General features: G+C 44.9%; 2 long non-coding RNA genes across 2 annotated transcripts in view; one reads left to right on the top strand and one right to left on the bottom strand.

The window, feature by feature from the left end:
- The first annotated feature begins 9,464 nt into the window (after positions 1-9,464).
- Positions 9,465-27,030, top strand: part of LOC142310126 (uncharacterized) — a 34,325-nt gene continuing 16,759 nt past the window's right edge. Inside the window, exons 1-2 of the long non-coding RNA XR_012754088.1 lie at positions 9,465-9,545; positions 9,664-9,728. This is a non-coding gene — a long non-coding RNA (uncharacterized LOC142310126). The remainder of the gene's footprint in view (positions 9,546-9,663; positions 9,729-27,030) is intronic.
- LOC142310125 (uncharacterized) lies at positions 19,624-20,485 on the bottom strand. Its single transcript, XR_012754087.1, has 3 exons — positions 20,416-20,485; positions 19,926-19,974; positions 19,624-19,712 (listed from the first exon to the last, which is right to left on the bottom strand). It is a non-coding gene; the product is annotated as an uncharacterized LOC142310125 (long non-coding RNA).

Below are 27,030 nucleotides of genomic sequence, written 5' to 3'. Positions count from 1 at the left end.
TGCTTTGTTTTGAGTTGGGTTTTTAATATACTGTATATTATTAAAATGTAAATTTTATCAAATAACTAGGTATATGCTGTCATAACACCTCCAATTATAATCACAACAGCTTACAAGAGACCATATAGTGTAAACACACACACAGCACACAGGGGAGACACCACATAGTGAACACAGCTCAAGAAACACAACACCAGATACCAAAATACAGCACACAACAAGGAAGACAACAACACATACAATACACAAATGCAAAGGGATGACATACAACAGATATATTGGAAAGCGCAAACAGTGTGACACATGTACACTGCTCCTGTCAGTACCACTAAGCAAAGACAGATGTTCATTTCACCGCACTCCCAATATGACAGCATCGGGCCTATTTCTAGTACATTATAATATTCTACGACAATGGTAATCTACTTAGAATAAAACTCATTCTTTGGAGTGGGACAGCATAATTCTATGGGGGTGGGAGTAAACGTGACCACTAGACATGAGCGAGCCTCTAGAGGCTCGAGTTCGGTTCGGTTCGTCGAACGGTGGCCGCGTTCGAGTTCGGTTCGGCGAACGGCTCGACGAACCTCTCGAGCCCCATTGAAACCAATGGCAGGCAAACACAAACACATAAAAACACATTATAAATGTACACATACAGTTAATAAACATTGCCATAACACTTACCTGTCCCCGTGACGCGTCCTGCAGTCTGTCTCCCGACGCTTTTCCTTCCAATAATCGGTGCGTCCTCCTAGTAACCAGCACTGATGATAGGACCTTCCGTGACGTCAAAAAAGCATGTGACCAGTCATGTGTCTATTATCTCATTGGCTACAGACTGGTCACATGGCTAGACGTTATTGATAGGTCCTGTCAGTGCATCTCTCCGGTACGCTGTGCTCGTTTGTGCATCCCTGTTTACCGGCGAGATGCTCTGGCACATGGTCGGCTCCCCGCTCTGCTTCCCTGTTCCCTTATTCACCGGCTACCACAGCCGGTCAATAACGGAGATCACCGTTGCTATAGCAACGCACCTGTCACCGGTGACGTCACCGCTTACAGCACGCAGCTGCTGCTCACTCACTGAGTGATATAGACTGCACGGGAAGCAGCAGCGTCTTCCCCCATGCAGTGCTGTCTGATGTAGCAGAGCTGCATGGGTTGAAGGAGAAAGAAGACAGAAGACCAGGATCGTGGAGGGATGAAAGGGAGTAATAAACATGGAGTCTCTAATGTGTCTGTGTATTTCTATTAAAGTATTTTTTCTCTGTGTGGTGTGTTTTTTTAACCCTTTATTTAAGATTCTCAATTGCCGGGTCAAACTTGCCTGACATTAAAAATCTCTGACTTAATACTAGCTAGTAAAACAAAGCTAGTAATAACTCATAATTACCCAGCAAGCCATCCGGCATCAGGGCAGCTGGAAGAGTTGGATACAGCGCCAGATGATGGCGCTTCTATGAAAGCACCATTTTCTGGGGCGGCTGCTGACTGCAATTTGTAGCAGAGATGCCCAGAAAGCTTGGCTAACCTGTACGTCTTTTCTTTGGTGGGCAAAAAACTCCTGCATACAGTTCTGGATGGAGTATGCTGAGCCTTGTAGTTCTGCAGCTGCTGTCTGCTCTCCTTCATACAGACAGACAGCAGCTGCAGAACTACAAAGCTCAGCATACTCCATCCAGGACTGTATGCAGGCGTTTTTTGCCCCCCCCAAAAAATTACGTAGGCTTCGCCATGTTTTCGTATGCTAGCCAGGTACAGCAGGCAGCTACGGCCTGCCCCCAACCCCCAGCTGCCTATTTGTACCCGGCTGGGAACCAAAAATATAGGGAAGCCCTTTCTTTTTTTTTTAATTATTTCATGAATTTCATGAAATAATTAAAAAAAAAATGACGTGGGCTTCGCCCAATTTTTGTGTCCAGCCAGGTACAACTAGGCAGCTAGGGATTGGAATCCGCAGCTCAGGGTGCCCAAGCTTTCTGGGCACCCCTGCTGCGAATTGCAGTCCGCAGCCGTCCCAGAAAATGGCGCTTTCATAGAAGCGCCATCTTCTGGCGCTGTATCCAACTCTCCTCCAGCTGCTCTAGTGACGGGTGGCTCACTGGGTAATAATGGGGTTAGGGCTAGCTGTATATTATCAACTGGCCCTAAGCCTGAAATTCATGGTGTCACACCAATATTAGACATGGCCACCATGAATTTCTAGTACAGATAAAAAAAACACAACACACAGAAAAATATTTTTATTAGAAATAAAACACAACACAATTAGTGACTCCATCTTTATTGAAATAAAGAACCCCCCTCCTCAGTAATCCTGGGTCAAGGGTCCCACGCCATCCAATCCAGATCCAATATCATCTGATCGGTTTGCTGGAAGGCAAAGCGATCAGATGATGTGTCAGGTTCAAGGGCCTGAATCACATGACACAGCAGCTGAGTATATAAACAGCTTTTATACAATCAGCTGATACAAAAAAAAACCTACACACTTCAGTGCTGACTCCTCTCCGACAGCATCAGCTGATAGTTTAGCCGGCCGGGAGGTAAAAAGCCGGCCTCACTGCTCGACTTATAGTGTCAGCTGATTCCGTCAGGTGACCGCATCAGCTGATCATCGCCAGTTCTGAGAGAGAGAGAAGAAAGAGAGGAGAGAGAGAAAGAAGAGAGAGAAGAGAGAGAGAGAACAGAGAGAGAAAGAAGAGAGAGGAGAGAGAGGAGAGAGAGAGAAGAGAAAGAGAGAGAGAGAAGAGAGAGGAGAGAGAGAAAGAGAGCGAGAGAAGAGAGAGAAGGGAGAGAGGAGAGAGCAATGCAGCCTCATTCTGTGAACTGCTCCGATTTTAGAGGTTTGTCCCGCAGCTCACAGCTGATGTCCGGCTCCTCCCCTCAGTGCATAATTAAATTAAATTATAATTATAAATAAATAATAATTATATTATAATATAGTATGTTTTCTCTGCCCTCCCTGAAACACTTTCTTACCTCTCCTTGTGTATAGTATATTTTCTCTGCCCTCCCTGAAACACTCTCTTCCCTCTCCTTGTCCATAGTATGTTTTCTTTGCCCTCCCTGAAACACATTCTTCCCTCTCCGTGTCCATAGTATGTTTTCTCTGCCCTCCCTGAAACACTTTCTTACCTCTCCTTGTGTATAGTATATTTTCTCTGCCCTCCCTGAAACACTTTTTTACCTCTCCCTGTGTATAGTATATTTTCTCTGCTCTCCCTGAAACACTTTCTTCCCTCTCCTTGTCTGTAGTATGCTTTTTCAGCCCTCCGTGAAACACTTTCTTCCCTCTCCTTGTCCATAGTATGTTTTCTCTGCTCTCCCTGAAACACTTTCTTCCCTCTCCTTGTCTGTAGTATGCTTTCTCAGTCCTCCCTGAAACACTTTCTTCCCTCTCCTTGGGAGATAGAGAAAGAGAGAGAGAGAGAAAGAGGGAGAGAGAAAGAGAGAAGAGAGAGAGGAGAGAGAGGAGAGAGCAATGCAGCCTCATTCCGTGAACTGCTCCAATTTGAGAGGTGTGTCCCGCGGCTCACAGCTGATGTCTGGCTCCTCCCCTCAGTGCATAATTAAATTAAATTATAATTATAAATATATAATTAGAATTTAAAATTAAAAATAAAAAATAAAAAAAAATAATTAAAATCTTTACCGGGACCGGAACACCTGAAGTTATGGTGAGCGCTCTATCCACTAGTCTACTGCCTCTAACAATAAAGATAGGCAGATTTGGTAATCTTGACTTCTGCTTGCTGAAGTCTCTGCTGACAGCGCGATTCACTTCATTGCTACGTGGAGCTGATACAGCGCGATCGTGTTCTACGGTGCTGCTGCAGCTTCATGTAGCCGAGCTGACAGTGTCGTGTGGATTATGTCGGACCTGGAGGGGTATTTGGGGATTAATAAAGAGGTAAATGAGAGTGTTTTTCGTCTTTTATTCCAAATAAAGGATTTTTCGCTGTGTGTGTGTTTCTTTACTTTCACTCTCAGTTTAATCATAGAAGGTGTCTCGGGGAGACGCCTGGCATGATTAAACTCATTATTACCCCGATTGCCACCGCACCAGGGCAATTCGGGATGAGCTGGGTGGAGTCCCAGGACTGTCGAATCTAATGGATGCGGCGATTCCGGGCGGCTGCATGCTGATATTGTTAGGGTAGTGGGCTCCCGATAACGTGGTGCTCTCCATCCTGACAATACCAGCCTCCAGCCATGTGGCTTTATCCTGGCTGGTATCAAATATTGGGGAACCGCATTTTTTTTTTTTTATTATTATAGTGAGACAGCTGTCACTCAGCTTGGGGACATGTCTGACTGCAACCAATTATGGGCGCCGATGGGTGGGGAAAGCACGGAATACCTGATTGACTAATGAAGCAGCAGCCATTTTCTAAAGAGGAAAAGACACTGCAGATCTGTGACAGACGTGCAGTGAAGCGCCCGTGATCTGTGAGTAGGAAAGAGAGAGGGATTGTGCTGGGGATGCAGGACGCATGCAGATAGCAACGTGTGCACATAGCCTTACTGTGAAAAGCCACGTTTTTGGTGCTCGAACTGTTCTCGAACCTAACTCGAACTGTCGAGCTTTTAGCAAAAAGCTTGAGTTCGAGCACCCCCAAAATCACTTGAACATGAAATTGGCGAACCTCGAACATCGCTCAACTCTAGTGACCACCTCCTACATATGAGTTTCAGAAGAGACTTACTTTGATGATATAGCCTGTAATTATGAGCCTCAGATGACTAATCTAAAGCTGGTTCCCTGCGGCTTCTAACGGCCCCTACCGTATAATTGACAGGTCTCTACCTATGTGTGCCCATGAGATGAGAATTATAATTCATGGAGAGCTGGGCGGAAAGAAGCCACCAAGGACCTAGTGTCAAGCAAGACATACAGTCCCCTGCTGGTTTTATAAAAGTATAACCATTCTGAAATGCTTTTTATAATAAAATTTATTGTACATGAAAGTGATAATGTAGCCAGTCATTAGGTTAGCTCAGTTTATTACCTGTGGCAATGAACTCTGCTGAACTAGTGATGTCAGCGCTTGTCACTGAGTTCAATGACTGGTCTCGCTTCAAGTATCGCGGGCGGCCCGTGGCTGTGACGAACTGTGACATTGCGGGCTCTTGCGATACTTGGCGTTTCAACGCCGCGGTAATATGGAACTCAGTGACAAGTGGTGATGTCACAAGATCAGCGGAGTTTATTGCCTCAGGTAATGAACTGAGCTAACCTCATGACAACGCCCACGACTGCTCACACACTGCTGTGTGAGCCCCTACTGTGACCTGGGCTGACCTCATGAGGTTATCTCAGGTCATCACACTGCTTCTCACAGCAGGGTGTGCATGCAGGCACTACTCTCCCAGCCAATGGGGAACATTCTGTTCTTTATTGACTGGGACAGTGAGTATGGATCGTCGTGGGACCCCTTTATTGGAGTACGCCAACCCGGATTGGGGATTGGGAATAAATTGGTGAATGAGGGTGTCTCTTGTTTTTATTTCTTTAATAATTTTTTGCTTTGATGTCTTTCAGGTGCAATTTTAGTAATCATCGTGGGACCTTGCTAGTCGCTGCGGATTACATTGGACATTTTTGTAAAAAATTTGTATAAAATTAGTGAACGAGGGCTGTAGTCGGGGGGGGGTGTTTATCCAAATAAAATTTATTTTTCTTTGTTCAACGACTGAATTAGTAATGGGGGTATCTGATAGATGTACACCCATTACTAATACCAGGGCTTGATGTCAGTTAGCAATTCACAGCTAACATCAATGCCATTTATTACCCCTTTACGACCTCACCAGGGCATCTAATGGATGCGCCACTTCTAGTGCAGCTGTGACCTGTTATTTTTAGGCTGGGGAAGGTCCAATAACCATGGTACTCCCCAGTCTGAGAATACCAGACCACAGCTGTCTGCTTTACCTTGGCTGGTAATACAATTTGGTGAAGACACCACTTTTTTTTATTATTTATTTAACTTTAAATAAATAATTTAAAATAACAGCGTGGGGTGCCCTTTGTTTTGGATTACCAGCCAAGATAAAGCTGCCAGCTGTGGTCTGCAGGCTGCAGCTGTCTGCTTCACCTTAGCTGGCTAACAAAAATAAGGGGGACCCCATATAATTGACAGCGTATAAAACTCCATGTTAAAAACATGTCACATGGACGTCACACAGAAAGCACATGGATGACACACGGAGACTAGGTGTCAGGAAAAAATCCACTTGTATAGCACTCACATGACATACGGAATGACACTTGCATCCCACTCCAAGACACTTCAGGAGAAACAACGGACATATATTTTATATGCAGATGTGACTCCACCCTTAAACAGGAGCTGAGAGTTTTTGCCCTGTGATTTGAGTAATTGGTGGAAGTCATTCATCATTTGCAGTTTTTTGTAAGTTACTTTTCTTTTTATGTCCTGTGATGTTCAGTGCACAAAGTAAAAAATGGTCTGCACTTTTTTCTTGGTTTGCTTTGCAACATTTTAATCCACATTTTGCAAAATGGCACAAAAATGGGAGAACATTTGCAGCAAAATTTGTGACTTTTTGAAAACCTGCAAATGATGAATCAGGCTAAAATATCTGGAAACCCAAAAATCTGGCCACACTGAAACAAAAATAAAAACCCAGACGAAATACAGTACATAGAAAATAGGCTTCAAAGATGGCACAAACAAAAAAAGGCTCAAAACTCGACAAAATACATGAGCAAATGCAATAATGAATTGGGCCCTAGGAGTCCACTCTGCCCACATTTATACGGGAGCTGAGCATTTCTGCTCTGTGGTTTGAGTAATCAGTGGGGGGTCTCTGGACCTTAACCCCTATGGATTTACAGGTAGCAATATATTAAAAAAATAAATAAATCTGTAAGCGTATTTACACTTTACAACTTCTAAAGGGAGTTTAGGCGCTTCAATCCACCTTTACAGGGACTAAATAGCAAAGCTTCCTCAGCTGGTGTCTTCAGGCAGAGAGCAAATATGAATGGAAGATTATTACAGCACAATATGAGTATCATCATCCTGCTGGAAGGATGCAAGAAATACAAAAGGGTTTTCCACTTGAACCAGTTTGTCATGCGCGTCGACCAGAAAAGAACATTCATTTTCCAGCACCTGTCCTACACAACACATCTGCCAGGAGATATAGAGGATTGCACCCACGCTCTTTTTCACCGTCAAACCACGGTGAAAAAGAGCTTTATATAATAACTGAGAAGGGTATTGTGCTGGCTTTACAAGGACTGCCCGCTGGGCACCTGTTCACATATTAATACTAAGAGATGTAATTGTGCCTGAGCATGTCAGGTATGTGAGGACAACATATGAAATGCCTAGCTAGGGTGCAGTCCGGAAACAGCGTGACATCATGAGCTATTCAGAGTTATCACATTACAATGTTTACACTATGCCAACATTTCTGTCTCATTTCTTTTGCCAGTTATACAGGAAATAGTCTATTAGGACACATACTTTTTGTAAATATAAGCCCTAAGGTTTTCCTCCAGCCATAATCTCAGACTGCATATTATTTCATGTCTAGTGATCCAATGGGACATTCCTCTTAAAGGGAACCTGTCAGTTCCAAAAATGTGTTACTATTGTGTTACTGGAAGAGATGCTGCTGGGAGAATAAAATGTCATTTTCTCCCTATAGCCATGCCTCCAGTTACACAGCCAACAAAACATGATTAAACTGTTATTTACCTTCAGATTACCAATATATTGGCAGATGAATAGAGTTTGGAGGTGATTTGTTGCCTTTTTATAGTCAGATACATATATAAGCTAGTTCTAAGCTGGAGGACAATGCAATACATAGGTACCTAATAATTTGATTGTACAATACTACAATCTACCTGCAATGGATGTGGAAAAATAACAGTTGTCCGACCCAAGACAGATACTGTAAATGATGGCACAACTTCTTAAAGTGTCTTGGCATCGGTGGACATATCATTGGTGCAACTTGTGTAGCCGTACAGGGGCTCAAAAGGGGAGTGGGCCCATTTTTACCCCCCAAAAAAATGTGAATTGAGCATTATGATCAGTTCTTTGACTACAAAGGGCTCTTATATTGTTCTTGCACAGGGGCCCTTATCTGTCTGTGTCCACCAGTGGGTCTTGGTGTCCTAAAATGTACGTGAGACCTGTGTTATAAATATATCATGATACCGTGTTTTTCCAAAAATAAGACACTGTCTTATACTTTTTTTGCGCCAAAATATGCACTAGGGCTTATTTTCGGGTAGGTCTTATTTCTGGTGAAACACATTTGGGAGTAAGTTTACCCTCCCAAGAAAACTGACCCCCATTTTCCAGGAAAATCATGCTTACCAGACTCTGGACATCTGCATCGCTTCCAGGTCCTCCTGCGATCTTCGGCAGGCACTCCTAGCAGCTATGCTCCATGCAGTCCTCCCTGGCTTCTGGCCGACACACTCACACATCAGATCGCAGACACATACTCATACTCATACACACACATATTATATCACACACACAATCACACATCAGATCATGCACAAGCACACACACACAAATATCAGATTGCACACACATCAGATCACACACACAATCAGACATCGGATCACACATACACACTCACCACATTTGACTATTCCGATTGATTGCCAGCAGGGGAAGATGGGACGCAGTGCAGTGGAATGCGTGGAGGATCGATGTGTTCTACCCCAGGTCCTCTATACATTTCACTGCACTGCATCCCAGGATTCTCTGCCGTCCAGAAGCAATCAGTATCGCCTGATGTGGTGAATTTGTGTGTGCGATCTGATGTCTGAATGTGTCTATGATCTGATGTGTGTCTAAATATGAGTGTGTGTCTGTGTGCGATCTATGTGATTGTGCGTGTGAACTGATGTTTGTGTGTATATAATCTGATGTGTTATTGTGTGTGCGATCTGAGTGTGATCTGATATGTGTGGGTGTGTGATCTGATGTGTGAGTTGTTATTCGTGTTTCTCATAGACTTACATGGCGCATCGAATATTCGCGAATAGCGGCGACCTATTTAGAAAATATTCGCAAAGCCGAATATTTGCGGTATTCGATCATCCCTTAGGGTATTCGATCATCCCTAACGCGACTTAAGCTTATTTTTGGGGTAGGGCATATATTTAAGTCTTACACCAAAAATGGTGAAAATTCCTGCTAGGGCTTATTTTTGTGGGAGGTCTTATTTTTGGAAAAACACGGTAGTTGCATATAACAGATTTTGTATTGAGAACCTGGAGCTTCACATTGTGACCCTGGTAAAGAGTCACTTGTAATGTAAAGCCATTTGTTTAGTTTCCATTGCATGCATCATATTTTATAGTTTAGGATTACGATGAGAGCTGAAAGACTGATTCTTAATCCCTAGCGTGATAGATTTCTATTCTTCCCTTGCAACTTCAGATATCTACAGGCTGTATTGTCTGCGGAGCAGGAGGTTTATTCGTAGGTTTGATAGAATTTCTTCTTTGTCCAGACAGGTCTTTACCACTGTGATGAGTAAGTATTGTTTTTATCGAGCGCTGTTGATTTGAGCCAAAATGTGAAGAGAAGGATTAGATTTATATAATACTGAAGAGTATTGATCTATTATGTGGGTTTGTTGTTTTGTTGGCAGATGGGTCATTTTACCACTGACAGCCACATTTTACTGATACCCATATCTGCTGCTGAGGAGGATCGGTAAGCTAACAATTTCACAGTTATCCCTTTGTTATCGCTTGTATGTTTTTAATTTCCATGAAATTGTTCTTATGTCCCTGGATAATTACATTTTCTGCTTGCCGCATCTTACTAAATTATATTTCTATCATGCTTTTTTTCATCAGTTTTTATGTTTTATTTTCTGCTATTTTTATTTTTTATTTAATCACTTCTACAGCGCCATTAATTCCACAGCGCTTTACAGATATCATAATACTACAAAAACATTTTTGAAGTAGGTTTCCTAACGTAAATATATATGACATATAGACTGGCTATTCCATGAACACCTATAGAAGCCTGAGTACTATACCCCACAATAATTCAGACAACTGGGGGTTACTTACACTGTGGGGCTAAGGCAACATTTTAGGCTCGATTCATTAAGGCTAGTTTTAAGAATACAATGTGCCAAATTCATTAACAGGCGCACGACACTTCATGAGTTTAGTGCATCTTATTAGTCTAGACCTGGAGAAACATTTTAATAAATTTGACGCGTAAGCATAGCTACACCCTTTCCTGCCCCGGCTCCTCCCCAGTTCCTCCCATTTTGGCGAAGCTGCTTCAAGCTGGAGATAGAAATGCAAAAATTCACAACAGTTTGGGAGTTGTGCAAAAATTTGGGGACTTTCAAAGTGTTTTGTGCATGTTTTCTGGTGGAAACACTTTGATAAATTGTCCCCTTAGACTTTTACATTTAGCCAAGTACCCAGTTATTTGTTCTATAGTACACATTTGTATGTTTAAGACTCATACCTTTAAAAAAATACAATGTTTATGGAAACAGAAAGGTGAGGATTTTTCAGGGTCTGTGGCCATCATGTTGCTGCACCCACTGTATTGAAGGTGTGTCAATTGTAAAACAATCAAATATGAAACTGGTTATAGGGAAAAGAGTTAAGGCTACTTTACACACTGCGATATCGGTCCCGATATCGCTAGTGTGGGTACCCGCCCCCATCTGTGGCGCGACACGGGCAAATCGCTGCCCGTGCCGCACAACATCGCCCAGACCCGTCACACATACTTACCTGCCCGGTGACGTCGCTGTGACCGGCGAACCGCCTCCTTTCTAAGGGGGCGGTCCGTGCGGCGTCACAGCGACGTCACGGAGCGGCCGCCCAATAGCAGCGGAGGGGCGGAGATGAGCGGGACATAACATCCCGCCCACCTCCTTCCTTCCGCATAGCGGCCGGGAGGCAGGTAAGGAGAGCTTCCTCGTTCCTGTGGCATCACAAATACCGATGTGTGCTGCCGCAGGAGCGACGAACTACATCGTTACTGCTGCAGTAACGATAATCGAGAATGGACCCCCATGTCACCGATGAGCGATTTTGCACGTTTTTGCAATGATGCAAAATCGCTCATCGGTGTCACACGCAGCAACATCGCTAATGCGGCCGGATGTGCGTCACAAATTCCGTGACCCCAACGACTCCGCATTAGCGATGTCGCAGCGTGTAAAGCCCCCTTTAGAAAAGAAATTTCCCATTCAACCAATTTCTGTCAGATTGGTTACCAATGCAAAGGTGCATTTATACTGCACTATCATTGGGAACAAGTTGATCACTTGTCGGGTGAAACAATGTTTTGATTTGCCCAAAAGATCATCATTCTTGACCTCACATCATCCTGTGCAAACAAGACCTGTGCTGCTGAGATTAATGCCAGCCTATACATACTGAACTATGTATTATTGATCACTCTGTGCCCATATTATTATCTGGTCTGCCTGTCTAAAGAGGCTATTAAATGACATCTGATGATCAAATATGTACCAATCTGCAGTTGTTTAACCCCTTCAGCCCCCAGCCTGTTTTCACCTTAAAGACCCGGCCATTTTTTGCAATTCTGACCAGTGTCACTTTGACAGGTTATAACTCTGGAACGCTTCAACGGATCCTGGCGATTCTGAGATTGTTTTTTCGTGACATATTGTACTTCATGTCAATGGTAAATTTAGGCCGATATTTTTTGCGTTTATGTGTGAAAAGTTTGGAAATTTGGCGAACATTTTGAAAATTTCGCAATTTTCAAAATTTGAAATTTTATGCCCATAAATCTGTGAGATATGTCACACAAAATAGTTACTACGTAACATTTCCCACTTGTCTACTTTACACCAGCGCAATTTTCGAAACAAAATTTTTTTCCGTTAGGAAGTTAGAAGGGGTCAAAGTTCATCAGCAATTTTTCATTTTTCCAACAAAATTTACAAAAAAAATATTTTAGGTACCACATCACATTTGGAGTGACTTTGAGAGGCCGAGGTGACAGAAAATACCCAAAAGTGACCCCATTCTAAAATCTGCACTCCTCACACTGCTCAAAACCACATCTAAGAAGTTTATTAACCCTTTAGGAGCTTTACAGCAACCAAAGCAATGTGGAAGGAAAAAATGAAAATTTTACTTTTTTACACAAAAATGTTACTTTAGCCATAAAATTTAGCATTTTCACAAGGGTATCAGGAAAAATGCACCATAAAATTAATTGTGCAATTTCTCCTGAGTACACCGATATCTCATATGTGGGGGAAATCAATTGTTTTGGCGCACGGCAAGGCTCGGAAGAGAAGGAGCATCATTTGAATTTTTGAAAGCAAAATTGTCTGGAATAATTAGCAGATGTGATGTTGCGTTTGGAGACCCCCTGAGGTTCCTAAACAATGGAGCTCCCCCACAAGTGACCCCATTTTGGAAACTAGACCCCTCATGGAATTTATCTAGATGTTTATTGAGCACTTTGAACCTCTGGGGGCTTCACAAAAGTTAATAACTTTGAGCAATGAAAATAAAAAAAAAAAAAAATTACCACGAAATTGTTACTTCAACCAGGTAGCTTTTTTTTTCACAAGGGTATCAGGAAAAATTGCAACATAAAATGTATTGTGCATTTTCTCCTGAGTACACAGATACCTCATATGTGATGGAAATCAAATGTTTGGGCGCACAGCAGGGCTCGGAAGGCAAGGTGCGACAATTGACTTTTCAAACGCAAAATTGTCTGGAATCGTTAGTGGATGCCATGTTGTGTTTGGAGACCCCCTGAGGTGCCTAAACAATGGAGCTCCCCCACAAGTGACCCCATTTTGGAAACTAGACCCCTCATTGAATTTATCTAGATGTTTACTGAACACTTTGAACCCCTGGAGGCTTCACAAAAGTTAAGAACGTTCAGCCGTGAAAATATATATATTTTTTTTTTACCATGAAATTGTTATTTCAACCAGGTAGCTTTTTTTTCCACAAGGGTATCAGGAAAAAATGCACCATACAATGTATTGTGCAATTTCTCCTGAGTACACAGGTACCTCATATGTGGTGGAAAGTAATTGTCTGGGCACACAGCGGGGCTCAGAAGAGAAGGAGCGCCATTTCACAGCAAAATTGGTTGGAATTATTAGCGTACGCCATGTTGCGTTTGGAGACCCCCTGAGGTGCCTAAACAATGGAGCTCCCCCACAAGTGACCTCATTTTGGAAACTAAACCCCCATGGCATAAATCTACATGGGTAATGAGCACTTTGAACCCTCACGTGCTTCATACATTGAGGCATAAAAACAAAAAAGTACTTTTTTTTTTCCACAAAATGTTATTTTAGGCTCCATTTTTTAATTTGTACAGGGGTAACAGGATAAAGTGGACTGCAAAATTTGTTGGGCAATTTGTTCTGAGTACGCTGATACCTCATATGTGGCAGAAAAACACTGTTTGGGCGCACGGCAGAACTCCAGAGGGAAGGAGCGTCATTTGACTTTTTAAATGGAAAATTAGCTGGAATCGTTAGCCGCACCATGTCGCGTTTGGAGATCCCCCTGATATGCCCAAACAGTGGAGCTCCCCCACATGTGACCCCATGTTGGAAACTAGACCCCCCCCCCCCCAATACAAAGAAATATTAGTTTGGCATAATAAAAAATAGAGACGGCAGTAAAAAAAAAAATATATATGCACCTGCAACTGACACTAAGGCAAGTGCCACACGTGAGAGCAATGCACGAATCTCGTAACACATCACGCGGCACAGCCGCACACTCCTGTCTGGAAGAGAGCGACCGTGCCGGATGATGCGGTGTGAGACTCGAGCATCGCTCTCATGTGTGGCACTGGGCTGACCCTTACAATATTCAGTAAAAAATACTGTAGTTGATGATTACTACAGTATAATTTTACTGGCCCTAAACTAAGTTTATTTGTATTTCTTTCTTAGTTTACAGAAAAAAAAATTAGGACGAACGCACGGATGTACTGCAAAAAGGGGGGGGGACTAGGTGGGATGGAAAAAAGATGGATGGAGGATAGAAGAGGGCGCAACGGATGCAGGAGCGGCGGAGGATGGGTGAGGGGCCACGGCGGAGGATTGGTGAGGGGGCACGTCGGAGGATGGGAGGGCGTGGCGGATGGAGGAGCGGTTGAGGATGGGTGCGGGCACAACGGATGCAGGAGTGGCGGAGGAAGGGGGGGCGAGGGGAAGGGTGGAAGGGGAGTGGGAGGTGAGATTGGGGATAGCTACCTTACAGAATGGATCTAAGCAGCAGGATTGCAGCAGATCCGGGAGGGGGGAAGAGGGGGCAGAGGATTAAGGGGATGAGAGAGAGCAGGCAGCAGATAAGGGAGGGGGCAGAGGCTGATGGGGGAGTGAGGTGGCAGATGCAAGGGCGCAGAGGCTGATTGGGGAATGAGGTGGCAGATGCAGGGGCGCAGAGGCTGATGGGGGAGTGAGGTGGCTGATGCAGGGGCGGTGGAGCGGCAGATGCTGGGGCGGTGGAGCGGCAGATGGGGAGAGAGCAGTGACTGATGGGGAGAGGGGAGCGGCAGATGCTGGGGCGGTGGAGCGGCAGATGGGGAGAGAGCAGTGACTGATGGGGAGAGGGGAGCGGCAGATGCTGGGCGGTGGAGCGGCAGATGGGGCGAGAGCAGTGACTGATGGGGAGAGGCGAGTGGCAGATGCTGGGGCGGTGGAGCAGCAGATGGGGCGAGAGCAGTGACTGATGGGGAGAGGGGAGCGGCAGATGCTGGGGCGGTGGAGCAGCAGATGGGGCGACAGCAGTGACTGATGGGGAGAGGGGACGGCAGATGTTGGGCGGTGAGCAGCAGATGGGGCGACAGCAGTGACTGATGAGGAGAGGGGACGGCAGATGCTGGGCGGTGGAGCAGCAGATGGGGCGACAGCAGTGACTGATGGGGAGAGGGGACGGCAGATGCTGGGGCGGTGGAGCAGCAGATGGGGCGACAGCAGTGACTGATGGGGAGAGGGGACGGCAGATGCTGGGCGGTGAGCAGCAGATGGGGCGACAGCAGTGACTGATGGGGAGAGGGGACGGCAGATGCTGGGCGGTGGAGCAGCAGATGGGGCGACAGCAGTGACTGATGGGGAGAGGGGACGGCAGATGCTGGGCGGTGGAGCAGCAGATGGGGCGACAGCAGTGACTGATGGGGAGAGGGGACGGCAGATGCTGGGGCGGTGGAGCAGCAGATGGGGCGACAGCAGTGACTGATGGGGAGAGGGGACGGCAGATGCTGGGCGGTGGAGCAGCAGATGGGGCGAGAGCAGTGACTGATGGGGAGAGGGGAGCGGCAGATGCTGGGCGGTGGAGCAGCAGATGGGGCGACAGCAGTGACTGATGGGGAGAGGGGATGGCAGATGCTGGGGCGGTGGAGCAGCAGATGGGGCGACAGCAGTGACTGATGGGGAGAGGGGACGGCAGATGCTGGGCGGTGGAGCAGCAGATGGGGCGACAGCAGTGACTGATGGGGAGAGGGGACGGCAGATGCTGGGGCGGTGGAGCAGCAGATGGGGCGACAGCAGTGACTGATGGGGAGAGGGGACGGCAGATGCTGGGGCGGTGGAGCGGCTGATGGGGAGAGTGCAGCGGCCGCCGTGACGCTCTCCTCCTGCTGCGCCACCCCCTGCATCTGACGCCGCTTGCTCTTACTGCTGAGTAGCGGCGTCACATGCAGGGGCGCAGTGGGAGAGCAGGGGGCGAAGCACATGGAGCAGGGCAGCGGTGGATCGGGGGCTGTGACTCACAGATGGGCGCCTGCAGGGATCGCTCTCCTCAGATTCCACGGAGGGAGAAGCTAAGGAGAGCGATCTCCTACAGCAAGCTCACCCGGTTCCAGAGACACGGTGCTGCTTGGAGAAATCGGTCACAAGGCCGATCTCTCCAATCAGAGCTGGGGGCGGGTGCAGTAAAGCTCACTGAGCTCCAGCCAATGGCCAGTGCTGCAGCTGCACTGACATAGCTGGATTTCAATGCTTCAGCCATTTTCAATGGCTGAAACATAACACTGGCTGTGATTGGCTGACGAACGCCGTTCAGCCAATCACAGCCTCCGTAGGTCCGGGAAGGAGACACCACCCCTCCTGAGGTCAGGTACAAGTCCTCTCCTTCCCGAATCTACAGTTTTTTAAAACCGATCGCGGTGCCCGGTGCTCTGGTGCCGCGATTCCGCCATGACGGATCTAGCCGTCATGGGTCTTTAAGTACCAGGGCACCATGACGGCTAGATCCGTCAAAGGTCGTGAAGGGGTTAATATTTAATGCTGCAGATAGCATAATGTAAACTGATCCATGATATTGACGGGTTCAGACCACATTCTAATTTCTATGGGGACTCTGGTCAACTGATTGTTAGTGCAGGTAACGATCGGGCGTATCCAATTTTGGGCTGCCAATCACTTTGCTTTCCCTTATCTCTCATAGAGAACACAGGAGGGTTTGGACAAGAGAGATCCTGTGCATGGGAAAGACGGCAGATTTTGCTGTTGGCAAACAATACTGGAGGCGATCAGCCGGTGGCACTACTGAGGTGTTACGGAAGCCCAGGTTGCTTTGATAGCAGCCTTCAGCTCATCTGCAGTGTTGGGTCTGGTGTCTCTCATCTTCCTCTTGACAATACCCCATAGATTCTCTATTTAAAACAGTTATTGGTACTTTTGCCAGTGTGGACAGGCGCCAACAATAGTATATAAGAACAAAGCACTTCTGTGGGAATGGGTGCGCTAGTAGAATCCAACTCCGTAACAAGGTGCCAAGTCCTGCTGGAAAATGAAATTTCCATCTCCAAAAAGCTTGTTGGCAGAGGGAAGCATGAAGTGCTCTAAAACCTCCTGGTAGATGGCTGGTCTTGACAAAACACAATGGACCTACGCCAGCACATCACATGGCTCCCCAAACCATCAGTGATTGTGGAAACTTCACACTAGACCTCAAGACCCTTGAATTGTGTGCCTCTCCACTCTTCCTCCAGACTCTGGGACCTTGATTTCCAAATAAAATGTGAACGTTACTTTAATCTGAAAACAACACCGTGGACCACTGAGCAACAGTCCAGTTTTTTTTCTCCTTGGCCCACGTAAGACTCTTTTGGCGTTGTCTATTGGTCATAAGTGGCTTGACACAAGGAATGCGACAGTTGTAGCCCATGTCCTGGGTACATCTATGCATGGTGGCTTTCTGACATACTGACTCCAGCAGCAGTCCACTCCTTGTGAATCTCACCCAAATTTTTGAATGGTCTTTTCTTAACAATCCTATTAAGGCTGTGGTTATCTCAGTTGCTTGTGCACCTTTTTGTATCACATTTTTTCCTTCAACTCAACTTTCTCTTAATATGCTTGGATAAAGCAGTCTGTGAACATCCAGCTTCATTAGCAATGACCTTTTGTGGCTTACCCTCCTTGTGGAGTGTGTCATTGACTATCTTCATCTGACATCTGTCAAGTCAGCAGTCTACCCCATGATTTTGTACCCTAATGAACCAGACTAAGGGATCATTTTAAACACTTAGGAAGCCTTTGCAGGTGTTTTATGGTAATTATTCTAATTTTCCGAGATAATGACTTTTGGGCTTTCATTGGCAGTAAGCTATAATCATCAACATTAACAGAAATAAACACTTGAAATAGATCACCCTGTAATAACATATAATATATGCTTTTCCCTTTTTATATTGAATTACTGAAATAAATTAACTTTTTGAGGATATTCTAATTTATTGAGATGCACTTGTATACTGAGGCGGGCTTTGCACACTACGACATCGCAGGTGCGATGTCGGTGGGGTCAAATTTAAAATGACGTACTTCCGGCATCGCATGCGACATCGTAGTGTGTAAAGGCTCGATGATACGATTAACAAGCGCAAAAGCGTCGTAATCGTATCATCGGTGCAGCGTCGGCGTAATCCATAATTACGCTGACGCGACGGTCCGATGTTGTTCCTCGCTCCTGCGGCAGCACACATTGCTGTGTGTGAAGTCGCAGGAGCGAGGAACATCTCCTACCGGCATCACCGCGGCTTCCGTAGGATATGCGGAAGGAAGGAGGTGGGCGGGAAGTTTACATCCCGCTCATCTCCGCCCCTCTGCTCCTATTGGCCGCCTGCCGTGTGACGTCGCAGTGACGCCGCACGACCCGCCCCCTTAATAAGGAGGCGGGTCGCCGGCCAGAGCGATGGTCGCAGGACAGGTGAGTCCATGTGAAGCTGGCATAGCGATAATGTTCGCTACGGCAGCTATCACAAGGATATCGCTGCTGTGACGGGGGCGGGGACTATCGTGTGCGACATCGCAGTATCGGCTTGCGATGTCGCAACGTGCAAAGGCCGCCTGAGGCCTTTAGACCAATAGTCTTGTGTTAATGAGGACAGTTCAGTTGGACCAACTGAGTTTTAATAAACCAAATTGCTTTCTTTCAGGGAGATCTAACCAGAATTGTTCCTTGGGAAAAATAAACATACAAAATATACTGTATTACTTCGGGAAGAAGAAACTTTTCAAATTCTTTCAGACAGGATACTAAGACTTAACTATGATGAGGTATCTAGAGAAATCTATGAACTGGCCTATTTAATTATTTCTGGACCATATCAGTACTCAGTAGGGTTCTGGCTAACCAAGTGAGATTTTGTGTGAACAGTCTCATTGCTTTACTGATTCTCTGTAGGGAAAACCTGAGAAACTTCTGAAATCTCTTCATCTTTACAATAGTGTCCCTAAAGATGGTCAATATTCCAGTAAGACCATGAGCACAGTCATATTGTGAGAAGATAGAACTAGTCCTTCATCCAGATCTCCTGAGGGCCAAAGCATTAGAGGCACATTTCTTTCCAGTAAAAGCCACCTGTTCCTTATGTCACATAAAGCTGCTTTCTTTCGACCTTCCTTCTTAGAATAAGAGAAAGAAAATAATTCTGTGAATTGTGTAGGTCATGATCCTTCACTACTGATTGTTTTTCACCTCTGTTCAGACTCAGCTGAGACGATTACTGCAGTTCTCTCTCACAAGTTCATAAATAATATATCTGTGCTCTTCTCAGGTAATGTGAAAAATATGCTAATGACATCTGCACAGGATCCTGTGAAAAAATACGCAAGTTGGTCATTTTTAAACATTAATGCCCTCCCATGTGATCCATCCGGTCATGTACTTTGTGTAAAGTGTTATTGGCAGACAAGGTGCAGCCCAAAAAAATGTTATTTTGTTACTTCTTAAAGTTCAACCTTGGAAAAAAAACACTTTTTATTTGTGTAAGCAAAATAGGTTTACAATTCTGTGCTATAATAACGATAGGCTCAACTGCTAATAAGGGGGTGCTAAGGAGAAAAGGACCATATAAATAGGAAAAAAATCTCCAGCACTCAAAGGGACAAGAAACCATAAGTAATGCAAACAGTGTTTTATTGACTATCTGCAAAGGGACAGAACACCACGACCATAGCAAAGCCAACATTTCGACCTATCACAGCCTTTATCAAGTTTTTGCCTGAATAAGAGAACAAAGAAAAATATTTACACACCGATATGTGAAATATATACAACAATGTACAAATATGCAAGTAAAGATCGTAAGAAAGATACACATACGTATCAAAAGGTTGGCGGAGAATAGACGAGTTGGATCTCTCAAGACCAAATCTTAGGCGAAGTGTCTGTGGTCGCAGTAACTTTGCTAAAAATGGCAAGAGGAAAAATACATAAGCACATTTTGGCGAGAGATGCCACATTATGGCAGGACACAATTCACTAGAAAAGGCTGCAAAGAGGTCAAACACATAGGAGGAGGAGCCATATGCAGTATGTATGAATGCAAACAGTACCGAGAGGCAAGATACAACAGTTACATGGAGAAAATTATGACCATTCATGTATAACAGTAACATACCATATCGATGCAGGGTCAGAGGAAAAGGTAGATAGAGTGGAAAAAGCGCCTGTGGAAAGAGATGAGCAGAGGTCTTAATATAGTAGCTGACCAGTGGTGGTAAACATAGCAGTGAGCAGACATGTGTCTGAAGGAATACCTCAGTAGTCAAGTAGGATGGGGACAGGGTCCCAAGTCATTGGTGGCAGTAGCGGGTAGCGGTGGGAAAGAGCAGTATCACCGCCTTTTATGATGAGCAGCGCTACTTCCAGGTTCACAGTATGGAGTGGACTGCGCATGCGCGAGTGATTTTAATGGTGACGCACATGGCATAGTGCGTAATGCGCATACATGTGATGTCACCGGCCTGAGCTAGAGCTGCGCATATCTGAGAGGTAAACAAAGGCTGTAATGTCTCTCTCGGGGGAATGAGAGGAGGGGGCGTGAATCAAAGGAAAGGAGGCTTACACTGTAAGGACAATGGAGGGTATAGGAGAGGGGAGGACGCTACCTGGTGCTGGGAGGTACAGAAACGCAAGGAGAGGGCACGCAGGCAGGCTCTGAGCAAAGGTGGGGCGTTCAGGAAATCTGTAGAGGAAGGAAAAAGGATAATTAGTTCAGTAATGGGGCACATATAGAAAACTGTAGAGGAAGGAAAAAGATAATTAGTGTGGTAATGGAGCATAATGATATATGGAGGAGGAAAAAAATATACATATTCACAGTTCGATGGAATTGTATGCAAATCACTCTCACAACCAAATGGATTAAAATCCATTGTGACATTCATGTTACAGGAGGCATTCTGTATGGTTCACAAAATTCACAAAACCTTTCATGTTAGCCTTAGGCAGCTTTCACATCAGCGGTTTTTTGCCTGTAGGCAAAAAAACGCATACCACATATGACCGGGTCCTGTGGATTGAATGTGCAACGCATGCAACCGCAATTGCTATTTTACCAGCTCCTTCTACTTCTACTTGTGATGGATGCAGCGGGACACAGAATTTATCATCCGGCACTGGAGTTAGCTGATTGGGAGTCAGCTGAACTCCTGATCTCACAGCCCGCACATGCTGCGAAAGATGCAGGTTAACAGCAGTCATTGCCTGCTGCCGATCACATGTGAACGTGTGCGGGCTGTGTGATCAGGAGGTCAGCTGAGTTCAGATCAGCTGACTCCAGTGCCGGCCAATTACTTGTTCTGTGTCCCCCTGCATCCATCACAGAATGTGCGGGCTGGAGTTCAACTGAGTTCAGATCAGCTGACTAGTGCCAGCGAAACTCAGCTGACCTCACAGCCCGCACACACTGCGATGGATGCAGGGAGACACAGAACAAGTAATCGGCCGACACTGGAGTCAGCTGATCTGATTACTTGTTCTGCTGGCTGTGTGGTCAGGAGTAGGGATGAGTGAGCAGTAAAATGCTCAGATGCTCGATGAGCGAAGCCCATGTCTATTTTTTATTTTTTTTTAAATTCATTAAAAATTAAAAAAGCAAAAACAAAAACCCCAAACACATAGGGTTAGGGGTAAAAAAAAAATGCGTGGGCTCCCGCTGCATTTTCTATTGCTAAGGGTAACCCATAAACTGAAAAATAAGGAGCGCTGATAGTGTAATACCAACAGATCAGTGAGGTAGATCAGGAAAAATACACTCACCTAAAAAGGTTGTGAGATAGTCACAACCACTGATAGAGCATAGGATGAAGGCGTCTGCTGCAGCCCCACAAGGATGTGCATACAAATCAGAGTGAAGAGGGGGTTAATGCCGCGCATCAGCCAAAATGAAGATGTAGCACGTTGATGTTATAAACGTATTCTTTTATTCCATCGGTCTACGCGTTTCGAGGATACACCTCTTCTTCAGGACCAGTGCATCAACATAGTACTATGTTGATGCACTGGTCCTGAAGAAGAGGTGTATCCTCGAAACGCGTAGACCGATGGAATAAAAGAATACGTTTATAACATCAACGTGCTACATCTTCATTTTAGCTGATGCGCGGCATTAACCCCCTCTTCACTCTGATTTGTAAGGGTAACCCAAGCAGTTATTGGCTGTTAACCCCTACTGCTTGGTGTTACCTTCACTGGCAATGGAAAATCCAGGGAAGCCCTTTTTTTTTAAGTTTTTTGCCCAAAAACTAAAAAAAAAATGAGCCAGGTACAGCAGGCAGGTATGGGCTGCCCCAAAACCCCAGCTGCCTATTTGTACCCGGCTGAACCAAAAATATAGGGAACCCCTTTTTTTAATTATTTCATGAATTTCATGATGTGGGATTCGCTCAATTTTTGTGTCCAGCCAGGTAGAACTAGGCAGCTGAGGATTGGAATCCACAGTGCAGGGTGGCCCAAGCTTTCTGACCCCCCTGCCCCCGCTGTGAATTGCAGTCCGCAGCCCCCAAAGAAAATGGCGCTTTGATAGAAGCGCCATCTTCTGGCGCTGTATCCAATTCTCCAGCAGCCCTGGTGCTGAGTGGCACACTGGGTAATAAGGGGTTAATACCAGCAGTACCGTGCCCCTTGCCACTACCCCCTGCGACTGGGGTTCCAGCTCTTCCAGGCCAGGCCAACGTCTTGCACCTGGGAAGGGTACAGGAGCCCAGCTCCACTGTGTGACCTTTCACTGTCACTGCTGCGCTCGAACTCTTTTACTCAACTGACACTTCCGGCCCTCCTTCTACCATCCCTCCATCTGGGCGGCCCTATTCCCTTCAGGCTGCCCAATGGGTGTCTGGTGGGTGTGGCGCAGAGTGTTCCTCAGGATTTGTGTATATCTGTTCTTAGCAACACCAAAGGGACAGGATCCGTAACCAAGGAGGAGCAGGTACCATGCAGAAGGGCAGATTGTACAGCACCCTTGTGACGACCTGATAGGCCAGGGCGTCACATCTTATTCAGGCAAAACCTTGATAAAGGCTGTCATAGGCCGAAACGTTGGCTTTGCTATGGTTGTGGTGTTCTGTCCCTTTGCAGATAATCAATACAACAGTTTGCATTACTTATGGTTTCTTGTCCCTTTGAGTGCTGGAGATTTTTTTCATATTTACAATTCTGTGCTGGTTATTTTATTTTTCCTGGTCTCCTAATGCTTTTTAATGGCGGGATGTGTGGGTCCTAGATCTGCAGCAACATCTTTAGACATCGCTGCTCTAACTTTTCTGCAATACAGGAGAAGCAAGTCTAGAATTCTGGCAATGCTGATGCTTTTCTTGGGTGCAGCGATCATATGTCTCCCAGGCAATACAGAGCTGCTGGGTCTTAGTACCAGATCGGCTCTGGCAGTGATATGTTTTACTGCAGGGGGCCTTTTTTTGTATAAATGTGCATCTATAAATGCCCAAGTTCATGTGAAAAACTGTGCAATAAAAAGAAAATGCAATGTCCCTCAGAGATTTTTTATGACTTTATGGAGGAACAAATTAAAGAGGTAGTCCGATACCTATAAAACCCGTTATAGATATCTATCTTTAATTTGTAACAAAAAGAATATAGCTGCATTCTGAAACGCTATAATATCATGTACAATTAAATATATGAAATTGGAATTGCCTTACTGCTATAGAAGCTATGTTAAAAAATGAGGTACTTGGTGCACAAATCGGCCAATTCATGAGAGCCTAAAAGCTTTTGTTGGGACCCTAACCTTATACGCCTCACCCGGGCTGTAAGCCTACTGTCATGCGCCATCCGTATTCGTACACGCGGATTACGTCTACTGCGTCGGCCTCTTTTCACAGTGCAGTGTCCGACAGGCAACCTGGTCTCTCTTAGTGCTCAGTTCGGCTGGGAGTCGGCTCAGTTGTTTCACTGCTCCCAGCCGTGCAGGGGTTAATCCTTGATGGAGCAGCTTACTGAGAGCCAGGTTGCTAATTTCCTACCACAGCTACTCTCCTTCTATTTAAGGCTGGGGTGTGTAGTAGGAGACTGCTGAAGATAGTTTCTGCTAACAGTTACGATATCCCGCTGTCCGTGGTGATCCTCCTTTTGGTGATCAGCGATTTGTTGTCTGCGCTGCGTGATAGCTCCCTTATGTGACTTACTCCTTTCCTTTTGGTTTATTCCATCCAGTGTCTTTTTGTCTCTCCTCTGTGGATATTTCTGGTGTGAATGAGTTTTAGTTTATCGTCTTCGTCTTGTGGGTGGTGTTATACTTGTTGTCCTGCCCAGCCCTGGGTTGGGGGGTGGTGGGGAATTAGGTCAGGGCCTGACAGGGGACAGGGACACGCTGGTGGCTCGACCCTGACCACCTTCAGGTTTACCGTCTGGATAAGTGACAGCACAGGGTCCCCAGCCTTATTGTCAGCTCAGAAACCCCTGTGCCATCTGTACTCGCCGTGAAACCTACAATTTTAAGGGTAGGAAACATCCAGCTATAATGAAAATCTCTCCATGCTGATGAAGAAAGTGTACTACAAATATCAAAAAACTGACCAGCACCTCCAAAAATGAGACAAGTGTGAACAGGTGCAAACTAAAACAACCATTCAATCTAACAAAAGAAATATATAGTGACAAGCAAAAGGGTAACGATGTTTTGAATTTCATTCTCCATATCTCGCCTCCCACTAAAGCTTTGAGTTTGAGACTCTTTTCATTTTATAGACAATTATCTTAGCTATCTCATACATAAATTTGATTTGCAACTATTTCGCACATGATTAGTTATTCAAATTCTTGTCATGTCACTGTATTGTTACTGTTTTGCTCCTTATTCACATTTTAATTTTCGTTATTTTGTTAGTATTTTGTAAATCCACTTTTGGCTTTCAATACTGTATGAATCCTTCTGGGCATCCTCTTAATCAGAATCAAGCATGTTTCTACCAAAACCTGATCCCAGGTCTCTTCTACATGTGCTAACTGTTGGTACATACTGGTCAACTCACATGGCTATCTATACAACTGTTTCTTCAACTTTTCGGTTGGATTGAGGTCTGGGGGGTGTTGGGGGCTAATCCTGCACCTCTACTTATGTGTCACTGAACCATTTCTTCTCCAATCTCACTTATGCTTCAGATCATTGTCCTGCTTGAACACTATGCCATCCTTTTCATACCCATAGTACTCAAGTATACGACATAACTCATCCAACACCTTTGGCTGTGAAACAACCCCAAATCATAAGGCTTCTTACACCGAACTTGACAGTTCCTTCAATTTCTCGATCCTTTAGTCTCTTTTTTCCTTGTTTCTTCCAGATCTATTTTCACCAATGACAGTCTAGTCTACCACTGCACATCACCCATTTCCAATCTTCTACTGTCAACTTTTCGTAACTATTTGCAAACTCGAGTTGACGCTTCTTGATGATAGTGAAGTTGAGGCTTGTTCACCTTTTTTCGGGCCACCATTCCAAACCTGTGTAATATGTGTAGCACGGTACTTGCATGGAGGTCTGTGTTCTCACTATTATGAAGCATACGAGTCACCTCCACTGCTGTGTTTATTGTACCAGAACTGATTGAGCTTGTGATGAGCAGACTTGTTGACTTTGATATTTTATCTGTACGTCCACTTCTTGGCCTTTGAATGGATGGGCAGACTTTATTTCTTATTCTTCCAATCATCATAGCATCCACATGATGCAGTTTGGCAATTGTCTTGACCGAGAGGCTACTATTTATGAGCTAGATGATGTCGTTCCTCTTTTCTTGCGAAATCTTCCTCATGGCTGCTCCTCAATTCAAACCAGTGACTTTTGCTTTATTATTATTATTATTATTTATTATTATAGTGCTATCTATTCCATGGCGCTTTACATGTGAAAGGGGTATACATACTAGAGACAAGTATAATCAAAAACAGGTAGGTTACAGTAGGTTAGGGTAGAGCTGGTTGTGCGGCGCTATATTAGACTGAGGGTTACGGCAGGTTGTAGGCTTGTCGGAAGAGGTGGGTCTTCACGTTCCTTTTGAAGCTTGTCAAGGTAGGCGAGAGTCTGATATGGTGTGGCAGAGCATTCCAGAGAAGGGGGAGGCACGGGAGAAATCTTGGATGCGATGGTCGGAAGAGGAGATGAGAGGGAAGTAGAGAAGGAGATCTTGTAAGGATCGAAGGTTACGTGCAGGTAAGTACCGGGAGACAGGTCACAGATGTACGGAGGAGACAGGTTGTGGGTGGCTTTGTATGTCATGGTTAGTGTTTTGAACTGGAGTCACTGGGCAATGGGAAGCCAGTGAAGGGATTTGCAGAGAGGAGAGGTCGGGGAGTAGCGGGGGGACAGGTGGATTAGCAGCGTAGTTTAGAATAGACTGTAGGGGTGCAAGACTGGTAGACTTGCTTGGGCATCAACCTAGTAACACACTGAGCTATTAGGGAATATGGGAACAGGTTGTAATTTATAGTACACGGGAAGAAAAAGATTTTTCAAACACCAGGCGCAAAACAGTAACAATGCAGTGACATGACAAGAATCTGCATAACTAATCATATGCTAAATAGTTTCAAGTCAATTTTTTGTATGAGATAGCCAAGATTATTATTTGCAATATGAATGTAGTCTCATGCTCAAAGGTGTAGTAGATGGTGAGATGTGGAGCCTGAAACTCAAAAGTTCAAACCATTGCTACCTTTTCCTTGTCACTGCAGCTGCATTCTGAAAGACTATAATATGTAACCACTGAATATATGACATTGGAATTGCATTACTGCTGTAGAAACTATGCACCTGTTCACACTTCTCTCATTCTTGGAGGAGCTGGTCAGTTTTTTCATACTTGTAGTGTACTATCTTCGAAGTAAGCACTGTGCCTATCAGGCTGGGATGTTTTTCATTATAGCTGGATCCTTCCTGCTCTTACAATTATAGGCTTACAGCCCAGGGAGAGGCATATAAGGTTAGGGTCCCACAAAGGGGTTAGTTCTCCCTGTTGATGACTATTAGGCTCTCATGAATTAGCCAATTTGTGAGCAAATACCTCATTATTTAACATAGTTTCTATAGCAATAATGTAATTCCATATTTCATATATTCAATGGTTACATATTATAGTATTTCAAACTGCAACTATATTCTTTTTATTAGCTTGCATGTGTTCACACTTGTCTCATTCTTGATAGTACTGGTCAGTTTTTTTATATTTGTAGTATCTTTAAACCCTAGCTTTATTAATTAATTC

This window comes from Anomaloglossus baeobatrachus, chromosome 5 (genome assembly GCF_048569485.1).
Source record: "Anomaloglossus baeobatrachus isolate aAnoBae1 chromosome 5, aAnoBae1.hap1, whole genome shotgun sequence".
In the NCBI taxonomy this organism is placed as follows: Eukaryota; Metazoa; Chordata; class Amphibia; order Anura; family Aromobatidae; genus Anomaloglossus; species Anomaloglossus baeobatrachus.
This window is presented reverse-complemented; position numbering and strand designations above follow the sequence as displayed.